Raw genomic sequence first — 23,169 nt, 5'->3', positions numbered from 1 at the left:
CCATTTATTCAGCCAGTGTTGACAGCGGTAGTATCAAAAGACATACCCTGTTGTATAGCATGCTTTAGAAGCTCTCAGTATTCCGTAATATCAACTGTGGGCAAGAAAACTGAGCTGTTATTACACTACGCAGTTTATGTGGAAGTCACTAAAGTCAGTCTTCCTGTTATCTACTAAAAACTTCTTTAGATACGAGTGCGAAGTAACCAGTAAGCATTGCTGTCTATGAGCTAAATCAGCAAAATTGGAGCATCAGTGAACATCCACTTCACCTTTGTTTAAAAACCTGAAATTTTTGTACAAAGTTTTTGTGGGAAAAGGAAAAAATGTAAGTGGTGTCTTGAACAATGTCTTTAAAATAATTTCTGGAACCACCATAGTGCTGATGTCAGAATTTTTGAAATACTGACAATTTATGTCGTGCAAAATTACGTACAAACATTTTTCACATCAATTGACTTCTACAACCATGTTAAATGTCAAGCCCATGTAACAGAAGAATCCCAAATTCATCCCAAAGATAGATTTTGATTTATGTGAAATAACCTGAATAACATCAACTGACAACATATTGTGTCAAAAACATGATAAAGATCAAAGACTTGCCTGAGGTGTTACCTTTCTGTATGAACAATGATTAAAAAAGTCGGCTCACTGCTTTCGTCCTTTTTGCTCGAACCAGGCACATTTGAATTTATGCCTGATGAACTTTAAATCATCTCCCTGCAGCAGAACGTTTCCATCCATTTGCTTTGTAGTTAGCTAAATAATGATAAGAAGAAGAACTTTATTAATCCTGAAGGAAATTGTTTTGCCAGCTTGCCGAAACAGTAAACTTTTTGTTTTTTCTTACAGTGAGTACAGCTTGCACAAGATGTTGACTGTATTGCACATAGCTCTGATTAACTGGAAACCCAATTGTTATGTATTCGTCCTGCAGAAGGGGGAGTAGTTATACAGTCTGATTGCCACTGGTAAGAAGAACAGCTGAACTGCAAACAGAAAGCATAGCTTCCATCACAACATGCAACCTCATCCACTTATGTTATTTCCTCAAATTAAGAAGTACACAATCGGTAATTATGTCTAGTTAGAAACAGACATGTAGCTTCATTAAACGAAACTGCAGCTCTTGGCTTCAACTTGAGCAGTAAACATCTCGATCTCCACCTGTTACTACAAAGCATGAAGCAAACAGTTTCCATCCTGCAATTTTACATTAAAAATGTGATCACAGGAGCATAAAGGATTCTGTGACAACTATAGTAATAAATAATTGTCAAATTATTCTGTAAATTAATTTTATGTCAGTTCTTGTGGCAAGCTTGTTAAAGCTTATTCAAATTATTTCTCTAAGTAATTGTGGTGTCTAAATTAAGAAGCAACATGTCGTACTAGGACTTAATGGTCCCCATTAGAGTTGCCACTTGCTGCATTGATTTTTGTCATCACGCTGCAGCAATTAAACACAAGCACTTCTAAATCCATTTCAGAAAACTGTTTTTCTGATCCCCCTCCCATTATTCTGGTGAGGAACACAAGAAAAATAGTTTTTAAATGGATGTTTTAATCATATATGGTTAACTGAGAGTGTCTCTAAATGCAAATGATCATGAGTGTGCATGAGCATGATGATTTATAACATGGGATTTATCAACAGCTGATACTTACTGATGTGCATACGACCAGTGTATACGTTTGATTTATTTATTTATTTTTGGTATTTACACACATACTAAATTTTGTTCGTATGACACAATTCAAATATTTTTCTATGCACAGTTTGATAAATGAGGAGCCTGGGATTAAAGTCCATGAATACCCAGTTTTTTCCACTTCCTTAATGTTTGGACTTTGTACATTCTTCTGGATCAGTGTGGGTTTCCTGCCCACTGGTCCAAGTGGTTGGATTTGGTCTCACTGCAATTAGCTTGTTGAAATGCAGAGGACAAGTTCTGTTGTGTGCAATGTAGAGTTATAAAGTTATCCTCCTTCAGACCTCACTGGAACACAAATAACTACCACTACCTTCACATCAAAATGCTGCTATTGTGCAGCACTTGCAGGAAAAGAAGTGTTATCAAGAGAAATTTAATGCAGTTCGCTCACTGTCTGTGTAGCAAAGCAGAAAACAGCAGAGCTGCTGTCACAATGAGGCAAACCTGAGAATAAGTCCCCATTTTGTTTCTGTTTGTTTGTTTTTGTTTATTTGTTTTTTTAACACTGATCAGGTGTACACAATTACAGTCAAGGTGCATCACTGGCTGGCTCATAAAGTCCACACCTGACAACCTGCCCAAAAATGAAATAGAGTTGCACCCTCGGCCAGACATGAGCTGGGGAACTTTGACAAAAAAAACTACAAAAAAATGCAACAAATGCTGCTTCAGCTTCAAATTTTTACACCAATGAAACACGATCAAACAAGATGCAAGCCAGAATCACTGTGAATATACTGTTTAAAGAAGTTTGAAAATGACTGAAGCTGTTAAGACTACAGTCACCTACACATCACCACACACTAGCGATGGTTTTGCGAATCAGGATGAAGTTTTTGAACAGTTCAAAAATTGGATCCTGATTTCAAATCTGGTGCAGATGATAGTGTAACTACTACATATCCCAGATATGTTCAACATTGACAAAAGTGGATCAACAAGCTACTGTGATGCTTCAAAATGTGCCCCGATTTGCTATTTGGGATTAAACGGTAACACCCCTGTCACACCTTGACGATTTAGCCAGCGTATGCTGACTGTATTAAAAATGCTGGTGCACACCTAATAAATTATGGGTAAATTTTGTATAAGTTAAGAGCATGCTGAATGAATCATGCTGATACACGTAATATGCAGGCTACCTCGAAGAATTTTGGACATGCACAGTATTTTTGATGTATGCCACCGTATGACTCATACATTCCGCACATGTGGGACATATGTTGTAGGGAAGTTATGCGATTGTTGACGCACATTTCATAAGTTACCCATAAGTAGAAATACATCCATTATGGCCCCTTCACACATAGTGTGAATACGTACAACTTCAGGGTGACTCATGGTGACACAGCTCGTATGATCGAACTATGAAACATCACGTCGACGGGCAGGCGTGCATGATGCCGATGCGACGGGGTTCGTGCATGTGGGAACACACTTCCAGCAGCTGCACAAAGTGGTTACACATCGTGCAGCTGCTGTGAAGAAAAAATAAATACAAAATAATAAATACATGCTGAAACAGTTTTGTGCACATGGGAACACAGCAGCTTTTCACAGCAGCTGCGCGATGTGTAACCACATCGCGCAGCTGCTGAAAATAAAAAAATTAAAATTACATGCCACCCATGGGACTCGGACCCATGCCTTCCAAAAGCTCTGATTGCCAGTCAGAAATTTTACCACTGAGCTACAATCGTAGTCCTGTGAAAGTTGTGGGAACCTGCCTGACATGAGGAAGGAGATGAACGTGTTTAAAATGAAATAAACCCACACACCACATAAAAACACCACATTTATCAAGCAGACAATACAAATATCATCTGTCTGTTCCTCTGTAGATGACCAATTGTCACAGACATACAGTCATGAAGGGGCTTTATATTTAACCATGGTTAAATAAAAAGAAAAAAAACTTCACGGGATTCAAATCCACATACTCTGATTACCAGATGGAAACTTTACCACTGCGCTAAAATCACTGTCTTGTAACAGGAGCGTGAAATGGGTAAAATCAACAAGCAGATAAACGTATTTTCTAAAAAAAACAAACAAAAAAAAAACGCTGTGATAACTGACCAAGCATTGTTTGGTACGGCGCATGTCTGCTGATACATGACTGAAAGTGGCGTATTTGTCATAGTGTTGGCTTGTCCCGGTTGTGCGGCACGTCGCTCACAGCCCTCACAGCCCGACACACGTGTCCTGTCAGACAAGACATTCAGATCGCCTGTTGTGTGTCCAAACGGACTGACAGCCCGTTTCTCCTCCCATTGCAAAAGTGATATATGTTTTTATGTATTTCCACACAAGCGCGTCTGTCAAAACATGGGACGTGGTGCTGCAGCTGTGATGTCCAGAACCTGAGATGTCCCAACAGCTATGGGCAGCCAGCTACGCCCCTTGTCTTGTCAATGCACAGACCAAGATGTCACTCTGTGATCAGATGAGAGATGCCTCGCCTGGTGGGGGGGGCAAACCACATGCACACGTGTTGTGGGGGGAGCCGACACTCTGGCACACCACATATGCACTCACAGTTGTGGGGCACTTAGACAAATTTCACATCCAGCTCGACAGTGATTGTCTGCAGACACAGCGCACACTTTGTTTTTCAGCCACTGGTGTGCACAAACAGTTGTAGCAACAGGTGTACGAGGCTTTGGAAGCAGCTACGAAATAACACGTTTCACACACGATTCCTGCTTCATGCGCACTTTCTTGCAAATCGGCCAAATTCACACTATGTGTGAAGGGGCCCTTAATACTGTCCACAGATTGGCTGAAAGCTGCAGTCCTCATGCAAACAGACAGTTTCAAATATTAAAAACATTCACACATGGAGTAAATTAATCTTACCTTTTACGTCATTTCAGTCGGATTCATCATTACAGCCTAATAAAAACATAGCCACATAAAGTGTACTGATTTTGGAAAACAACATCTGAAAATACAGCATTTTAAACAAAGTCTCTCTGTGGTTTTTCTGCTTCCGGTGCATTTCTGAGCCAGGTGCGTTTCTGAACCAGGTAGGGGGACTGACCAGACGGGGGCAGGCAATCAGGCTGCAATACCAGTGTTTTGCGCCACAACAGGACAATTAATTTACCGTATTTTCCGGACTATAAGTCGCACCGGAGTATAAGTCGCACCAGCCACTTTATCCATTATAAAGAAAAACAAACCATAAATAAGTCGCACCGGAGTATAAGTCGCACCAGCCACTTTATCCATTATAAAGAAAAATAAACCATAAATAAGGTCCACTGGACTATAAGTCCCATGGACATACAGGTGTGTTAACATGAAAAGTTCAGATGATAATATTGTGACGGCTACAGTTTTCGGATGCATATTTCACCAGTTGCAACTTGTAATCTGCAGAGTATGATTTTCTTTTTGGTGGCATTTTTTCGGGCCTTCTCCGTTGTCTTGTTATGTTATCAGTAACGTTAAAATTTTTATTTTTCTATGGTAGTCAGAAGTCGCAGGAACAGTCACACAAGCCTCGAGTGCCCTCTCGTGAGCTGCATTTTACCTACGGATATGTTTGTATTTTGCAGACCACATTGCGAGCCGAACCATGCAGCACCTACCTGCGCAGCTCATGACCTCCCAGCGGTGTCGATCCAGCTCCTTCCAAGTGGAGACGCTAATCCTCCGCCGTCGCTCAGTGCTCCCATGCAGCTCTTAGCGTCAACTCTGCTCACACTGATATCCAAGGGTTGAAGCTGTCTTGTTAGCCGTCCCGGAATAAACACCATGTTCGTCTGCTTCAAACGCTTTTCACAATCATCGACGCCAGCTCCTTCCAAGTGCACACGCTAATCCTCCGCCGTCGCTCACCCAATGCTCCCACGCAGCTCTCAGCGTCAACTTAAACACTCTGCTCACATTGATATCCAAGGGTTGAAGCTGTTCTGTTCGCCAAGCCGGAATAACAGCAAGCACCGAGTTCGTCAGCTTCACACGCTGTGGGTGAGGTGAGGAATACGCATCCAAAGTTCTGTTCTCTGATTGGTTATCGCGACCAGCGTGAACTATAGGATGGCCGTCATACTACAGTGCCCATGATGCATTGCATTTCCTTTTCCGGTGGCCATTTTAAAACATAGATCGACTCTGTCACGTAAAATTGTTTTGTTACAGTAAATTAATTGAGATCCTACCGGTATATTTTTCATTTATAAGTCGCACCGGAGTATAGGTCGCACCCCCGGCCAAAACATGTAAAAAAGTGCGACTTATAGTCCGGAAAATACGGTACTTTGAACGTTGAAAGAGTCACAGTGCCTCATTCATTCATGTCAGCATTTACCACAGGCATCAGTTCATTTTTCAGTATTCTGCATGCAATGAAAATAAATCCCATGATTCACTAAGACAAAAATAAAAATAAAATCATCGTAATTACTCTGCGTGGAGAAGAGATGCTGCGCAATGGCGTACATGTGCTTGATGATGTGCTCTTCAATATTTAAGAGTTCCACCTTCCCAACAAAAATGTTCTGTCGGTGATGTAAATGCAAACCAAAGCAGACTTAACTGTTCCAACCGGCTCTCTGCTGTGCAGTACCGAGTATCAGCATATGCTGGCTAAATCCTCAAAGTGTGACAGGGCCCTAAGGAACAGTGCTTACCACACATGCCCCATAAAACGTAACTGCAAAAATTTTAAATTTTTAAACCATGTTTCCCAAAGCACAAGGGTGGTGGTCAAGCAGTTAGTGTGCTTGTTTCTGGTGCGGAAGGTTCTCGGTACCCAATGTAGAGTTGCGTCATGACGGGCATATGGTGTAAAACCCTAAAACCTGTGTCAAATCAACGTGCAGATCCACCTCGGATTTGCTGTGGTGACCCCGAGTAAAAGCAAGGGAGAAGCCGAAGGGACCTGGACTATGGATGTTTCCCAAAGAAACTTGTGATGTGAACAGCATCCAGAAGCTGTTAAGAGCTCCTGAAGGTGAGCTGTGGTTGATGATCCAGCACCACAGACAGCTCACTTTCAGGTTCCCACAATTGTGGACTGCAGCTGAAGGGTTCAGATGCAAAACCCAGTAATTTTTTTAAAAGGAGAAAACTGAAATATGAAATGAAACTTTAAAATGTGGATTTAAAGGAAAAGTGCATTAGAAAAAAATGCACAGTTTTCCATAAATAAAATGGAAATAGTTTGTTCAAATTGTTTAATAGTTAGCCTACTGAAAGTTACCTAAGCAGCCCTCTACTGCCCTCATGTTGCCCTCTACCGTAAATTTATAATTTTGAAAAAATGGACTTTCACATCTGAACCTGTCAGTTGTTGAACACAGATATAGACACAAGAAAACATGCAGAATGAATGAAAGAAGTGCAGCGCATAGTGCATTATTTTAAAGGAACGGACGGAATGAGAACATGGTAAACGTGGCTTGATCTGATTGGTTGTAGTAGGAATGTAGTAGGATGTGGACTGTACATGCGTGATCATGCATGTGATAAGAAATTAATGGGAACATGTTAGATGCAGTGAGAACCTGACAAGCATGAACTTGAAAGCAGCACATTATTCCATTTTGGCCACATCCCCGCTTCATTCATCAAAATTCTTACCACACACTGCAACGCAGTTTTGTGATGCTGTTGTGCAAGTTGTTCCTTTAAGTTTGAGGTCTTCCTGTCTCTTCTGTACTAATGTCCACCAGACAATGAGGAGTAATTTACTGTTCACCAATCTGCTTAGCAACAGCAAGTCGTGGGTTTGTTTCCCGTCTGTATTTTTCTCTCGGTTGTGCCACTGTGGTCAGAAGAAGAATTGGAATTATTGTCTGTGTTGTCTATTTCACAGGCACAACCTGTTGTGGTCCTTCTCAATTTAACACGCTACTGAACAAAGCATGCACACACAGACACACACGTCTCCAGAGAATAGGATCTCAGGGAAACAACACAGCCTACTTCACTGCAAACGAGGTTAATCATGCTCCACAGAGGCCCAGTTAATAACCCTCATACAGCCTAATCATTTAGCACCTAAATCACAGGAAAAACTGAACATCTGACTACTGAGTGTCACATTTGGCACCAGCGTTACTGTTAATGCTAGTACTAGCTATATCAACCTAAAGCAGCGTATTGGGGGTGATTCTTGGACTATGGGCACTTATTATGTCCTTTGATCATATTGTATGAAAAACAGAAAAAAGGGGAAATTTCACACTTTTATAGTTATCTTTACAATGAAAGTGTGTTAAGAAATTTATTCTAGTAGTCTATGATGACTTTTTCACCTTTTTTCAGCATCATTATATGCAAATATTGCTGTTTTGTGTTTGTCCCACACCCAGACTTTTGATCTTCAATGATAAAAATGAATGGGAAAGAAACGTTTTTTCTAATGTTTTAAAATATCTCTGAATAAAATATCAGTAAAATAATCAAAACATAATTGGGGTATTCAATGTCATACAACTGTTGTGATTTTTTTTAAACAAAATGTAGTTGTCCCACACTATTGCCATAATTTCCATCACAACACTAATGTCCCTTTAAACAGTTTGTATGAAAGATTGTTTGGGTAGTTTCTATGGAGATAAACAGTGACATCAGAGCACATGTATATAGCGCCAAATCACAACAAACAGTTGCCCCAAGGCGCTTTATATTGTAAGGCAATGGTGTGGTGAAAATTACATTTACAAGGCCAATAGTGCCCATAGTTAAAGAATCACCCATTGACGTGACGTATGTCACGTATGAAGTGACGTATTGTGTATTTACAGTGAGGAAAATAAGTATTTCAACACCCTGTGATTTTGCAAGTTCTCCCACTTAGAAATCATGGAGGGGTCTGAAATTTTCATCTTAGGTGCATGTCCACTGTGAGAGACATAATCTAAAAAAAAAAATCCAGAAATAATGTATGATTTTGTAATCATTTATTTGTATGTTACTGCTGCAAATAAGTATTTGAACACCTGTGAAAATCAATGTTAATATTTGGTACAGTAGCCTTTGTTTACAATTACAGAGGTCAAACGTTTCCTGTAGTTGTTCACCAGGTTTGCACACACTGCAGCAGGGATTTTGGCCCATTCCTCCATACAGATATTCTCAAAATCTTTCAGATGTGGAGTTTCAGCTACCTCCAAAGATTTTCTCTTGAGCTCAGGTCTGGAGACTGGCTCGGCCACTCCAGGATCTTGAAATGCTTCTTACAGAGCCCCTCCTTAGTTGCCCTGGCTGTGTGTTTGGGGTTATTGGCATACTGGAAGACCCAGCCATGACCCATCTTCAATGCTCTTACTGAGGGAAGGAGGTTGTTTGCCAAAATCTCGCAATACATGACCCCATCCATCCTCCCTTCAATATGGTGCAGTCATCCTGTCCCCTTTGCAGAAGAGGACCCCCAGAGTATGATGTTTCCACCCCACTGCTTCACGGTTGGGATGGTTTTCTTGGAGTTGTTCTCATCCTCTAAACATGGTAAGTGGAGTTGATTCCAAAAAGCTCTATTCTGGTCTCATCTGACCACATGACCTTCTCCCATGCCTCCTCTGGATCATCCAGATGGTCACTGGTGAACTTCAAACGGGCCTGGACATGTGCTGGCTTGAGCAGGGGGACCTTGCTGCCCTGCAGGATTTTAAACCATGACAGCATCATGTGTTACTAATGTAATCTTTGTGACTGTGGTCCCAGCTCTCTTTAGGTCATTGACCAGGTCCTCATGTGTAGTTCTGAGCTTTCTCAGAATCATTCTTACCCCACAAAGTGAGATCTTGCATGGAATCCAAGACCGAGGGAGATTGACAGTCATCTTGTGTTTCTTGTACTTTCTAATAAATAATCATAACAGTTGTTGTCTTCTACCAAGCTGCTTGCCTGTTGTCCTGTAGTCCATCCCAGCCTTGTGCAGGTCTACAGTTTTGTCACGGGTGTCCTTAGACAGCTCTTTGGTCTTGGCTATGGTGGACAGGTTGGAGTGTGATTGATTGAGTGTGTGAACAGGTGTCTTTTATACAGGTAACAAGTTCAAACAGGTGCAATTAATACAGGTAGAGTGCAGAATAAGAGGGCTTCTTAAAGAAAAATTAATAGGTCTGTGTGAGCCAGAATTCTTGCTGGTTGGTAGGTGTTCAAATACTCATTTGCAGCAGTAACATACAATGTGTGGAGGAATAGGCCAAAATCCCTGCTGCAGTGTGTGCAAACCTGGTTAAAAACTAGAGGAAACGTTTGACCTCTGTAATTGCAAACAAAGGCTTCTGTACCATAAATTAACACTAATTTTCACAGGTGTTGAAATACTTATTTGCAGCAGTAACATACAAATAAATGATTAAAAAATCATACATTGTGATGTACTGATTTTTTTTTTTTTTACATTATGGGTCTCACAGTGGACATGCACCTAAGATGAAAATTTCAGACCCGTCAATGATTTCTAAGTGGGAGAACTTGCAAAACCGCAGGGTGTTCAAATACTTATTTTCCTCACTATACAACCCCTGGCAAAAATTATGGAATCACCGGCCTCAGAGGATGGTCATTCAGTTGTTTAATTTTGTAGAAAAAAAGCAGATCACAGACATGACACAAAACTAAAGTCATTTAAAATGGAAGGGCATCCGGCGTAAAACTTGTGCCAATTCAACATGCAGATCCACCTTGGATTTGCTGTGGCGACCCCAAGTGCAAACAAGGGAGCAGCCGAAGGGACTTTACTATCAAATCAGATCTGCTCATTGACATTGACCCTATGCCATGACACTGACCCTATGTGTCTTTTTGCAAGGAATGTTTTTGCAGTTTTTGCTCTATGGCAAGATGCATTATCATCTTGAAAAATGATTTCATCATCCCCAAACATCCTTTCAATTGTCCAAAATATCAACATAAACTTGTGCATTTATTGATGAAGTAATGACAGCCATCTCCCCAGTGCCTTTACCTGACTTGCAGCCCCATATCATCAATGACTGTGGAAATTTACATGTTCTCTTCAGGCAGTCATCTTTATAAATCTCATTGGAAAGGCACCAAACAAAAGTTCCAGCATCATCACCTTGCCCAATGCACAATTGCTTTTCCTTAGCCCATTGTAACCTGTTTTTTTCTGTTTAGGTGTTAATGATGCCTTTCCTTTAGCTTTTCTGTATGTAAATCCCATTTCCTTTAGGCGGTTTCTTACAGTTCGGTCACAGACGTTGACTCCAGTTTCCTCCCATTCGTTCCTCATTTGTTTTGTTGTACATTTTTCGATTTTTGAGACATATTGCTTTAAGTTTTCTGTCTTGATGCTTTGATGTCTTCCTTGGTCTACCAGTATGTTTGCCTTTAACAACCTTCCCATGTTGTTTGTATTTGGTCCAGAGTTTAGACACAGCTGACTGTGAACAACCAACATCTTTTGCAACATTGCGTGATGATTTACTCTCTTTTAAGAGTTTGATAATCCTCTCCTTTGTTTCAATTGACATCTCTCGTATTGGAGCCATGATTCATGTTAGTCCACTTGGTGCAACAGCTCTCCAAGGTGTGATCACTCCTTTTTAGATGCAGACTAACGAGCAGATCTGATTTGATGCAGGTGTTAGTTTTGGGGATGAAAATTTACAGGGTGATTCCATAATTTTTTCCTCAGAATTGAGTGATTCCATATTTTTTTCCTCTGCTTGGTCTAAAAAAGTAACCGTTACTGACTGCCACAATCTTTTTTTCTTGATTTCTTATAGTGTTTCTTAAAGCCAGAAAGTTGCCATTTGAAATGACTTTAGTTTTGTGTCATGTCTGTGATCTGCTTTTTTTCTACAAAATTAAACAACTGAATGAACATCCTCCGAGGCCGGTGATTCCATAATTTTTGACAGGGGTTGTACTAAGTACATATTTGTCATTAGGGAAAATGTTAGTGTCAAGTTCAGTATAGTAGGACCCTGGTTCATTACGTCTGTGATCATAATACTGGTTCATACACACAAACACTTTTAACTCCATTTCAGAAAAAGTGATTTTCTGATTTTTTTTTTTTTTTCCCCCATTGCTTTTTCATGGAGCAATACTCATTTACCACCATTCTTTCCTTACTTCAAACTAACCACCAATTACTCAACATATAAATGTCTGTCTGTTTACTGCAAGGATTTATGCAGACCAGACAATCCAGACCCAATCACCTGTACTTAATCCTTCAGAGCCTCACCAACGGCATACAGACAGATGAAGGCAATCTAAAAGGCAACTGATGTATTGGCCCAGTCTGCAGTACATCTGCAGTACATCTGCAGTGCGAGAACTCGCTGTGGGGATCCTAAAACTGTGTGACACACATGAACGATGGAGCTCAGAGCTGTCAAGCCACAGAGAGCTGAATCCCTGTTGGTTAACCCTCAAGTGAGAGTCTCACTCAGCTGTGCTGCTTATTATTCTGTACCACAACAGTTGCCCTCCAACAGCTCCAAAGGAAATATGACTTCTTAGAGATAAATACTGTTACATTTATGAAGCTTCAGAAACTTTATCCTGATGATTAAACATCATAGACTCTCCCACTTTATCCATAATATTCATCCAGCAAGAAAAGTCTCTGTCACATATCTTGCTGTAGCCAGTGCATGTTTTGTTCTCTTTTACTGAAAATCATTGTTTGCTTCTGTTCACACAAATTAATAACAAATTCACTTTACAGCTAATCAACAGACCTATTGCTTTTTGCCAGGTGTTTGTTGTTGGACAGATTAATTACAATTGCAGTGCATATTCCAGTCAAGGTTTTCGTGCCCCTGATCACACAAAGATGCAATTTGGCTAGGTTATTTAAAACTTAAAATGTCCCATATTTTCTGCTTAAAATAGAAACAGAATGAGCTGCACATCCACATCGCTCCCATACAAAAAAAGCTTTATTTAACAAAACGTATCGTTTTGGGCAAACTGGCCTTCGTCAGACCATATTTTTTGCTTACCTTTTTTGTGAGAATACTGAAGCAAATGCCACGCTGTCTGGATTTCAAATGAGATGACAGACTTTTATCAGGTTATAAGATGGTGAGATATGTAAAATTTTTACCTTATTTGTACATGACCCTACAATTAGCTCAAATTTTAAATGCCCAGGATGAGACCCCACATTGTCCGCCAACCCAGAATTTTAGGTTACTCTTGAGTAATGCCTCTCTGTAAAATGTATACTTAGTACATTTTTAACAGCAACAGAAATTACAGACTTTAAAGTGACCTTACAATAAATCAACACCTTTCTCAAACACATGCAATAAAAACAGAACATTATAATCCTCATAAAGAAAGGGACTGCTGTGTTACACTACTTTATATTTTTCACAACCAAATCATAAGCTACTCACCATCGAGGGTAAGTGTATCCATTAAGCCCATGCACACTTTAAGCCTTAAACTTTAAGTTTGTAGCGTCAACAGCAGATGCTACTATTATTGTGAACACCCCCTTTTCTAGGTTTTTTGTTTTGTTTTTTTAAACTAATAGCCCAATTTAAGAGTGTGCATATCATGAATGCCTGGTCTTGTTGGATTTGTGAGAATCTACTGAATCTACTGGTACCTTGTTTCCCATGTAACAATAAAAAATATACTCAAAACCTGGATTCATCTTTTTAGTCACATAGCACTACTATTATTCTGAACACTGCTGTACGACTCAGGGCGACTTACGGAGAAAGAGCTCTTATGAGCAAACCACGAAGCATCGCACCAATGGGCAGGCATGCACACTCCCGGTGTGACAGTTTGTCCATGCGACAGTGTCTTTCGAGTAGGAACACAGTGCGAGCAGCAGATATGAGTGCTGTGGAGCACTCAGAGTGCTGTGTTCCCTCCTCCACTGAAAGACGAGGATCTCCGGTGCTGGCTAAAGGCGCTGAATTTGAAAAATCCACCCAAACGTTCCGATGTCTGTTCTTTTTATTTTATGGAGAAAAACCCACACCACTGGATCTTTACCCAGAGAAATGGTTGGACTACAATGCTCCGTTGGAGAAGCCACGGCGGATGCTAGTGAGATAAATGGGTAAGCTGTGTTTGTAGCATTAGCTGCTATCTTATTTACTCATTTTCTGGTATTTGATACAACTGAGCACTGCATGAAATAACACCATACATATATTAACATTACATAATATTACGGTGGCATTACGGTGGTACTACTTGTGCGCTGTGCGGTGTGAAGTTCATAGTTTCTCATAGCCAAACCGTCCACGCCGAGTGACAACACAAAGTAGATAAAAAATAACAGAGGGCCACTTTTTCCATGTCATCTTCCCACTCTGTTTTGACCCGTGGGTGAGCCAGAGTCATTCCCTTTGAGCTTTTCAAAAAGGTTTTTGTTTCTACCTATGTAATATCTTCCATTGTTCTATATTGAAAATACCGCTCACCGGAAGTCCTAAGAGAAAATGGAAATGCCTCTGTTGTAAAAGTGGGCGGGGCTGAATAAGATGAATAAAGGGCCTCTAACCCACCGTCCCCCTCCCCCTCCTACTCTTCCATCCAGCAGAGTGCAGAAATGACACAGAGGAACAGACGAAGCGACTCGTTGCAAGCAGAAAAAAAAAAATCTAAACAAAAAGCAGAGACGTTATTCTACAACCCCTGGCAATAATTATGGAATCACCGGCCTCAGAGGATGTTCATTCAGTTGTTTAATTTTGTAGGAAAAAAGCAGATCACACACATGACACAAAACTAAAGTAATTTCAAATGGCAACTTTCTGGCTTTAAGAAACACTATAAGAAATCAAGAAAAAAAAATTGTGGCAGTCAGTAACGGTTACTTTTTTAGACCAAGCAGAGGGAAAAAAATATGGAATCACTCAATTCTGAGGAATAAATTATGGAATCACCCTATAAATTTTCATCCCCAAAACTAACACCTGCATCAAATCAGATCTGCTCGTTAGTCTGCATCTAAAAAGGAGTGATCACACCTTGGAGACCTGTTGCACCAAGTGGACTGACATGAATCATGGCTCCAACACGAGAGATGTCAACTGAAACAAAGGAGAGGATTATCAAACTCTTAAAAGGGGGTAAATCATCACGCAGTGTTGCAAAAGATGTTGGTTGTTCACAGTCAGCTGTGTCTAAACTCTGGACCAAATACAAACAACATGGGAAGGTTGTTAAAGGCAAACATACTGGTAGACCAAGGAAGACATCAAAGCGTCAAGACAGAAAACTTAAAGCAATACGTCTCAAAAATCGAAAATGCACAACAAAACAAATGAGGAACGAATGGGAGGAAACTGGAGTCAACGTCTGTGACTGAACTGTAAGAAACCGCCTAAAGGAAATGGGATTTACATACAGAAAAGCTAAATGAAAGCCATCATTAACAGCTAAAAAAAAAACAAGGTTACAATGGGCTAAGGAAAAGCAATTGTGGACTGTGGATGACTGGATGAAAGTCATATTCAGTGATGAATCTTGAATCTGCATTGGACAAGGTGATGATGCTGGAGCTTTTGTTTGGTGCCGTTCCAATGAGATTGATAAAGATGACTGCCTGAAGAGAACATGTAAATTTCCACAGTCATTGATGATATGGGGCTGCATGTCAGGTAAAGGCACTGGGGAGATGGCTGTCATTACATCATCAATAAATGCACAAGTCTATGTTGATATTTTGGACACTTTTCTTATCCCATCAATTGAAAGGATGTTTGGGGATGATGAAATCATTTTTCAAGATGATAATGCATCTTGCCATAGAGCAACAACTATGAAAACATTCCTTGCAAAAAGACACATAGGGTCAATGTCATGGCCTGCAAATAGTCCGGATCTTAATCCAATTGAAAATCTTTGGTGGAAGTTGAAGAAAATGGTCCATGACAACCTGCAAAGCTGATCTGGCAACAGCAATCAGAGAAAGTTGGAGCCATATTGATGAAGAGTACTGTTTGTCACTCATTAAGTCCATGCCTCAGAGACTGCAAGCTGTTATAAAAGCCAGAGGTGGTGCAACAAAATACTAGTGATGTGTTGGAGCGTTCTTTTGTTTTTCATGATTCCATAATTTATTCCTCAGAATTGAGTGATTCCATATTTTTTTCCCTCTGCTTGGTCTAAAAAAGTAACCGTTACTGACTGCCACAATTTTTTTTCCTGATTTCTTATAGTGTTTCTTAAAGCCAGAAAGTTGCCATTTGAAATGGCTTTAGTTTTGTGTCAAGTCTGTGATCTGCTTTTTTTCTACAAAATTAAACAACTGAATGAACATCCTCCGAGGCCGGTGATTCCATAATGTTTGCCAGGGGTTGTAAAAGTCGAACATTTTATATCTTGCGTCCAGCCTTGATTTTTGCATCACGATGGCTCAGCGCAAACCTGCCTTTTTGCGGCACAATTAACTGAAATCCATCATAGCAACGGACAACTTTAATCCTTATGAATTAAGATCATTTGCATCTTAGTTGTCTGAGTGGTTAATTTTCATTGTTTTTAGTATTTCTAATGTGCTTTTGTTTTTACTGTGTACTCAGTGCACGTGCAGTACACATTTGTCGGGTCAGTATAAAATTTTAGCGTTACCTCCAATAACGTTCTATCCATAATTCCAGTTTTCCTATTCTGTTATTTTGAATTTCTTCCTGAATTTTACCCAGATATCATGCATCACATTTGGTTGACACATGCACACAGGTGCAAATAATTACCAGAGGGCAGAACGCAATGGGGTTGTTGAACACACGTGTGCATGTACAAAAGTTAATCAACCACAGATGGCTTTGTTCTCTGACTGATTTTATTAAAAGTAAAAAATTCTAATGTATGTTACCAAATGGACACGTCGCACAATAATGACTATGTGTGAGAAACCCTGGCGGTAATGAATGAGCAAATAATTAAATTGAGGGAAAGAGATAGAGCTCTTGCAGACTCTTATCATGATGCCAGCAGCATTGCTCAGTTTTCAGTTTGTGTGTGTGTGTGTGTGTGTGTGTGTGTGTGTGTGTGTGTGTGTGTGTGTGTGTGTGTGTGTGTGTGTGTGTGTGTGTGTGTGTGTGTGTGAATGACAGCTCAGTGCCCATTTTGTTAACAGTCTATGAGACGCGTATGTATAGTCATTATCAACGTTTCTTCACGTGTCTTCACTTGATACCAACCACTATTTTCACCAACCATATTAAAATCTGGTTAATAACTAACTAAACCTTTTTCTAAACAAAGGAAGAAAAACACTACAAAAACCTATTTACGTGTTAAATTTAGTGAGCTGCATTCCATCAAAAAGAACATCTTAATCCCGTGATTCCCGACCACCTGGTAGGCAATGAAGGTACTTCAGAAAGAATGTGCGAGATGATGAAAAATAACTTCATAAAATTGTATTTGTTATAAAATTGAAAAATAAAGTTAAAATTACTCAGAAATATTTGATTTTTAAATTGTAATCAGAAAATTAAGACATGGGATTTAAGGTCTGTGTTATTTTCATTTATCTGACCTTAATTAACAAAATATAGATGGAAACATATCTTACTCTCATTATGGTTCTATTTAATGCCATCTCGCTACAAAAAAAAAAAAAAAAAAAAAAATCAACAAATACAAAAAGGACATGGATTTTATATGCATGTAGTATCGTTGGGACACAGAATTTCTCTGTAGATACAGTGCATCTAGAAAGTATTGACAGTGTTTCAATTTTTCCGCATGTTGTTACGTTACTGTATTATTCCAAAACGGAGTAAATAAATTTTTTTCCCTCAAAATTCTACTCACAACACCCTATAATGACAACATGAAAAAGTTTTTTTTTTTGCAAATTTATTAAAAATAAAGAGCTAAGAAAGCTAAGAAGCTTGTTCATGTACATTTGGCAGCAAAAACAGCCTCAAGCCTTCCTGAATATGATGCCAGAATAAGACTGCATTGGAAGCGGGTCCCGCTGGACTCAATGCAAATCACGCGGGTGCGGGCGGTTAGAACTTCACTGGGGGCAGTAACGGGTGGCAAAAAGAAAAACACTGCGGGTTTGGAAGTGACACGATGACTGAGTCAACAAAGGAGAATCATGTAAAAGTGTGTGGTGTCCACACGCTACTTTCAGCTTAAATAGAACAGGATCAGCGCACAAGAAGAGCACCAGAGAGCAGGTACATAGACAGCCAGAGTTACTGCATGCCCATATATGGTGCTCGTATATGAAACCATCTTTAAGAAACAAAACAAACAACCCCATGAATCACTTTATTAATAGCCTAAATGATGTGTTTTCTCCTGCAGGATGGGAGGAGATCAATGCATGTCTATTACTGTGCGGACATAAATTCTCAGCATTTCATGGGTGCAGGCGGGACTGAAAATACACACTGCAGGAACAGCCGGGAGTGAAACACACATGTTGTGGGTGCGGGTGGGAAATGGTCCGAATTTCAGCAGAAGCAGGTGGGAGCGGCATGAAGAAATTAGTCTCGTGCAGGGCTCTATGCCACAAGCTTGGTGCATCTATCTTTGGGCAGTTTTTCCCATTCCTCATTGTAGCACCTCTCAAGCACCATCAGGTTGGATGGGGAGAGTCGGTGCACAGCCATTCTTAGATCTTTCCAGAGATGTTCAATCGGACCTGGGCTCTGGCTGGGCCACTCAAGAACATTCTCAGAGTTGTCCTGAAGCTACTCCTTTGATATCTTGGCTGTGTGCTTAGAGTCACTGTCATGCTGCAAGATGAACCATGGACCCAGTCTGAGGTCAAGAGCGCTGTGGAGCAGGTTTTCATCCAGGATGTCTCTGTACATTGCTGCATTTATCTTTCCCTCAATCCTGACTAGTCTCCCAGTTCCTGCCACTGAAAAACATCCCCACAGCATGATGCTGCCAACACCATGCTTCACCCCACCTAACAGCTAATGTTATCATAACGTTACCCTATGGTTCTCACAAGGTCATGAATGTCACTGGTTTTGTATTGTTGTGAGAACGTTCTCAGAACAATTTGAATCGATCCTTAAAAGTTTTTCTGAAGTAAATCAAATGGGAAAAAGAACTTCGGGCATTGAAACCAGCATGCTAACGGTAAGCTCTGCGCATGCATAAGAAATCAAACAGCAGCTGCAAGGATAAATGCTGTCGTAGCCTGTCGTGATCGCCATCTTTCTACCTATATTATTGGAACCAACGAAGCTAGGTATGTACAATGTATATGTGAGTTTATGTATCTATGTATATTTAATATGTAGACGTATGATTTAGCATCAATGTACAGATCATGGGAAAACATTCACCCCGAGAATCAAGCCGCATGAAGCTGGGAATCAAGACTATTGTTTTGAGAGCAGCTAACGCTTTAGGAGTGTATCCCGTTAAGAGAGAGAACTCTGTGCACTGTGATGACGTCAGTGTGTGTGTGTGCGGCTGCGCATCAGCATGCGCGCGGGCTGAGCAGGAGAAGACGAGAGTGGAGCAGAGCAGGTTAGCAGAAAGAGAGAAATATCAGGAAAAAGTGTGACTGTACTGAAAGAAATGTTCGGTTATAAATGCTGTAAATAAATATAAGGTTTAGAGGGGCAAGAGGTGTCCGTCTGTCTGTTCACTGGCTGCCGTGCAGAGTTACCCTATTTTTCGGACTATAAGTCGCACTTTTTTACATGTTTTGGCCGGGGGTGCGACCTATACTCCAGAGCGACTTATAAATGAAAAATATACCGGTAGATTCTCAATTAATTTACCGTAATAAAACAATTTTATGTGACAGAGTCGCTCTATGTTTTAAAATGGCCACCGGAAACGGAAATGCAATGCATCATGGGCACTGTAGTATGGCGGCTGCCCTATAGGTCATGCTGGCCGCGATAACCAATCAGAGAACAGAACATTGGACGTGTATTCCTCACCTCACCCAGACAATGATTGTGAAACAGCGTGTGAAGCAGATGAACATGGTGCATGCTGTTATTCCGGGAGGGCTAACAAAACAGCTTCAACCCTTGGATATCAGTGTGAGCAGAGTGTTTAAGTTGACGCTGAGAGCTGCATGGGAGCACTGGGTGAGCGACGGCGGAGGATTAGCAGCTGCACTTGGAAGGAGCTGGCGTCGACACCATGGGGCGGTCATGAGCTGTGCAGGTAGGTGCTGCACGAACATCGGCAGCTGACACCTGGTGTGTACTATGGTCCACAGCAGGTAATATGTTAGAAAAGAACCGTTCAGCGATGGTGCGGGTTATGGTTCGGCTCGCAATGTGGTCCAAAAATACAAACATATCCATGGGAAAATGCAGCTCACGAGAGGGCACTCAAGGCTTGTGTGACTGTTCCTGTGACTTCTGACTACCATAGAAAAATAAAAATTTCAACATTACTGATAACTTAACAAGACAATGGAGAAGGCCCGAAAAAATGCCACCATGCAAACAAATGATTACAGGACACAAGAAAAAAAAAATAATTCTGGTGGTAATAATGGATGTAGAGTAAATAATATTTAGTGTTGTGTGACACCTCTTGCCCCACACAAATATTTCTGGAACTACCAACTGTTTATTTTCTTAACATCAATCCCAAATATTATGTACCAGCTTTCATGTAGTGGCCTTGGACTTTATCAATTAGTAACCTCTTTGAGCACGTGGCTAAGGGCCCCTTCACACTTAGTTCAAAGTTTGTTTGAATACGGCAAAACAGCACGAAACAGTTCGAATTATGCGCACGACAAAACATGCCGACGGGCAGGCATACACGATGCTGGTGCGACAGCTCGTGCACGCGGGAACACAGTGCCACCAGCTCCACAATGTAGTTACACATTGTACAGCTGCTGTGAAGAAACAACCTGGTCTCACAGCAAGCCGTGATTCAGCAGCATGAAATATACATTAATCTATTGGTTTGTGATATTGTGATGAAAAGCGCCTCATTTTCGTCACAGCAGCACGAATTCATTGTAATTCATTCCATGATGGCTGCACGAAATTAAAAGTGAAGCGGTGGGGTAGGGGTGGTTATGGTTAGGGTTGGGGGTAGGAGTAGGGTTAGTAATAGTGAGTTAAAAAACCAGTCATGAAAATTTGACTCATTTCGTGACTGGAGCACGAAAAAAAAAACAACAAAAAAACGTGAGACTGGACTGGAAGAAAACAATAAATAAAAAAAATAACAAAAATACATGGAATGGTTTAGTGCATGTGGGAACACAGCAGCTTTTCCCAGCAGAAAATAAAGGGAAAATAAAAAATTTAAAAATGTTTTTAAAAAAATTAAAAATACATGTCACCCACGGGATTCGAACCTGTTCCTTCCAAAAGCTTTACCAGGAAACATGACCAGTGAGCTACCATCACTGTCCTGTGACAGGTGCTGGAAACTGCCTCAAATCAGGAAGCGACATATTTAAAAAAAAAAAAATGATGCACCATATAAGAACATCGCATTGTATTAAATCCCTCTCATCAAGCGGGCAATACAAATATGATCCGTCTGTTCCTCTGTAGATGACCCATGGTCACTGATGCACAGTCATGAAATGACATGAATGAGAAGCAGTTCGCTCATCTTATTCATGTCCACATCTTCTGGCGCATGTCCTTCCATTCCGTGTGCGTCCTGCCAACACACGTGTCTTGTGGGTGGTGCACTGCAGGACACTGCGTCATGTGGAAGAGAACTCACATGGGTAACGTGACAGTCAGATCGCCTGCTGCCTGTTATGATCTGACAGTCCATTTCAACCTGGTGGCAGCCTGTCCATGTGCGCACCGTGCGCGCGCTCGCTCGCTGCAGCCTGTCACCACAGTGACATGTTTTTATTTATTTCCACTTGATGACAGCAAACAGACACACGCATGTCACAGTAGTCAGTTGTTAGTCCATGTCCATCCAAACACAGTACTGTCCAGCTGGGATGTCCAGAATGACAGATCTCTACACCTGCTTCAATGGGCAGCCACACCTCCTGTCAGTTTTTAGCGCACACACCAAAACCACACTGGTGGCAGCCCAGTCTCACGTTTTTTTTTTTTCGTGCTCCCTTGAAAATTTTTGCTGTGCGTTACGTTACGTACGTTAGGTTTTGTGACTAACATAAGTACAGTCAGTAAATGTGGTGTCCCTCACACCTTATTATATTGAGCTGTTATGTTAGTCGTTTAATCAGCTTCCACTGCAGTTGAGTAATGTGAACTGGGTGTTCCATGCCTGCAGAGAGGGAAGCTGATTAGTGATTAAGCCAGGAAGTGTTTGCTGTTTATGTACACCTTTGAGCGGTCTCTCTGTGTGTGGAGTGTGGACTCACATGATGGTTTCTTCTTTCACAGACTCGGTTTGTCGCGGCCACCTGGGGGGTATCGGCGGGGTCCTTGGGTCCGAACTGTTTCTGGCTCTGGACCGTTTGTGCAGCTGGGAGTGCACTGTAAATCCACCACGCCAAACCGCGCACTCATTCAGAGTTTGCATTTTGGGTCCAAACACTTCGGGTGCCTGGCCCCCGCCGGGCGTGACATTACAAACGAGCCAGAAAATGGACCCAGCGAACTCCACACTGGTTGCCACAGCCAACGACCTTGCATTAATCAAGGACATTTTTTCTGAAATAGAATTCTGTTTTGACTGCTTTAGAGCCTGTTTCACACCAAAGAAGAGGTTTGATTATCTCAACCAAGCCCTGGATCTTGTTGAGGCCAATTCTTGGCTGTATGATTTTTTTCCCAGACTTGGAGAATCTTGACAAATTTTTTGCCGTGGAAAAACTCCCCACCTGGATCGGACAACCTGAAGACCATCTGGCATTCAGCCTCCCACTCACTGACAGCGACTCAGAGTGGGAGGACATTGATGACGACGCATCATCAGAGGCTGAAGGTCAGGCACTGCAGGACACCGCTAATACACCATTCAGGATTCAAGACTTATTTTTCAAATATCAGGACTGCCGCAGTCAGCAGAACAAACAGCAAATTTTCTCAGCTCTTGATCTGATCTTTTCAGCCGAACCAGAGCTGGTAAACAATTTTCCAGAGCTTAAGAACATTAAATTGCAGTTTGAGCAGGGTTGGGTCCCTCCCTGTATTCAGGACCCCATGGACTTTCTGTTTGAGGCCGAGCTCCCTTCCACCTGTTGTGAGGAGCCGCGCATCATAACGCTCTCAAACGCCGCCCTTGCTCCACCCTGGTACGATGCAACACCGAAGCCGGCCGCTTACCTCGTGTCTCCTGGTCCAGAAATACAGCCACTGAGGTCGGTCCCACTCCAGACTCCTCCCATACCTGCTCCACGAGGGAATAAAGTAATGCACAGTAATCCGGATCCAGCTGAACCACTTGTCGCGGGCGCAAACACTTCAGTGCGCCCACTCCTGGTGGCCCCAATTCCGACTCCCAGGTCAGTCCGAGTGCCCGTGCCAACTCCGACACCTGCTTCTGAGATGGCGGCCACATCCACCTGTTCCTCTGGGCAGTCACTGTCCGCGCTGCTGCCAGTAGAACCTTCGGAGTCATG

At 41.4% G+C, this 23,169-nt stretch overlaps 1 protein-coding gene and 1 long non-coding RNA gene across 2 annotated transcripts in view; one reads left to right on the top strand and one right to left on the bottom strand.

Moving 5' to 3' along the window:
- ajap1 (adherens junctions associated protein 1) overlaps positions 1 to 23,169 on the bottom strand; it is a 366,102-nt gene that overhangs the window by 329,909 nt on the left and 13,024 nt on the right. The gene's annotated exons all lie outside the window — the stretch shown is intronic.
- On the top strand, positions 1,579 to 19,987 carry LOC117511980. Its single transcript, XR_004561170.1, has 3 exons — positions 1,579 to 1,690; positions 11,544 to 11,547; positions 19,978 to 19,987. It is a non-coding gene; the product is annotated as an uncharacterized LOC117511980 (long non-coding RNA).

The sequence above is a fragment of the Thalassophryne amazonica genome, chromosome 6 (assembly GCF_902500255.1).
Source record: "Thalassophryne amazonica chromosome 6, fThaAma1.1, whole genome shotgun sequence".
Taxonomy (NCBI): Eukaryota; Metazoa; Chordata; class Actinopteri; order Batrachoidiformes; family Batrachoididae; genus Thalassophryne; species Thalassophryne amazonica.
This window is presented reverse-complemented; position numbering and strand designations above follow the sequence as displayed.